The 1,186-nt window shown below is 35.9% G+C and overlaps 1 long non-coding RNA gene across 1 annotated transcript; it reads left to right on the forward strand.

The window, feature by feature from the left end:
• Nucleotides 1-6: 6 nt before the first annotated feature.
• Nucleotides 7-912, forward strand: LOC139027403 (uncharacterized). Its single transcript, XR_011479490.1, has 2 exons — nucleotides 7-215; nucleotides 796-912. It is a non-coding gene; the product is annotated as an uncharacterized lncRNA (long non-coding RNA).
• Nucleotides 913-1,186: the final 274 nt, after the last annotated feature.

The raw sequence follows: 1,186 nt of genomic DNA on the forward strand, positions 1-1,186 counted from the left end.
AACCAACATGCTGGATCTCTGTTTAGTTGTCACTGTGTTAACCACAACCAACATGTTGGATCTCTGTTTAGTTGTCACTGTGTTAACCACAACCAACATGTTGGATCTCTGTTTAGGGGTCAGTGCTATAAAATGAGTCTCTCTGGGGAGAGAGAGGAGGGGGGCCCTGCCTCTAAAGTGTGTCTCTCTGGTGAACTAGACACGAAAGCTAAGAGGTGAGATGACAATGTTGTTTAAGAATTTATGAAGAGTTTATTTCGATAACGCTAAATCCCACAAAAAAAGTCACATTTGTTTTTTCATCAGAAATGATTGCTTATGGGTACCTTCGTGTGTGTAAAATATTACTCTTCTCAGAATTTTTATTCATAGATTTAAAATGTGTATTTTGGGGCAAAATGCTATATATTAATTTGCTTAATTTTGCTTGAATGKAATGTTCGTATCCTTAATATTTGACTGTGATATGTGGTTGTCTCACTTATTGTAGCTATATTAAGATGAATGCACTTACTGTAAATCGCTCTGGATAAGAACATCGGCTAAATTACTAACATGTCAAATGTAAAAGATTTAACTACAGATCTCATATTACTTTATAGATTTAAAAAAATATATTTTTTACATTTTGATGACAATTGTATCATTTGTACAGTTCTTCATAACAAATGTAGTTCTTAGTTACATTTGGCTGTTTTAAACCTACTGTAGCAGTACTAGTTACTTCTCTGTGACTGAGGCAGATATACAGCATTATGCAAAAAAATATATATATTTGTCTCTGTTGTGTTGAAGCCCAATCAAGCAGGAGAGACCAGCCTCCCCTGTACCCAGCTGTGTGTCCATGAAGAGTGACCGGTCTATGGATCTTCCTATAAACTTTAGAGAGGGAGACTTTTCTACTGAACAAAGGTAAGAAGAACTCGTGGGTCATGGTCAGTGAGTTAAACAACACTGTCTCTAGTCATTTCTCCTCCCCATTTCCTTTGGTTGTCTTCATATAATACATAGGCTAATCCTTTTAAAATGTTCATAGTCCTAAAACAATATTAGACAAACATATTGTTGAGAGATTTTACTATCCTTGTGGGGACCAGAAGTCCTCACAAGGATAGTAAAACAAGGAAAATTTGCGTACTTGTGTTCATTTCGCCGGTCCCCACAAGGAAAAATACTATTTTTGACT

The sequence above is a fragment of the Salvelinus sp. IW2-2015 genome, unplaced genomic scaffold, assembly GCF_002910315.2.
Source record: "Salvelinus sp. IW2-2015 unplaced genomic scaffold, ASM291031v2 Un_scaffold15219, whole genome shotgun sequence".
In the NCBI taxonomy this organism is placed as follows: domain Eukaryota; kingdom Metazoa; phylum Chordata; class Actinopteri; order Salmoniformes; family Salmonidae; genus Salvelinus; species Salvelinus sp. IW2-2015.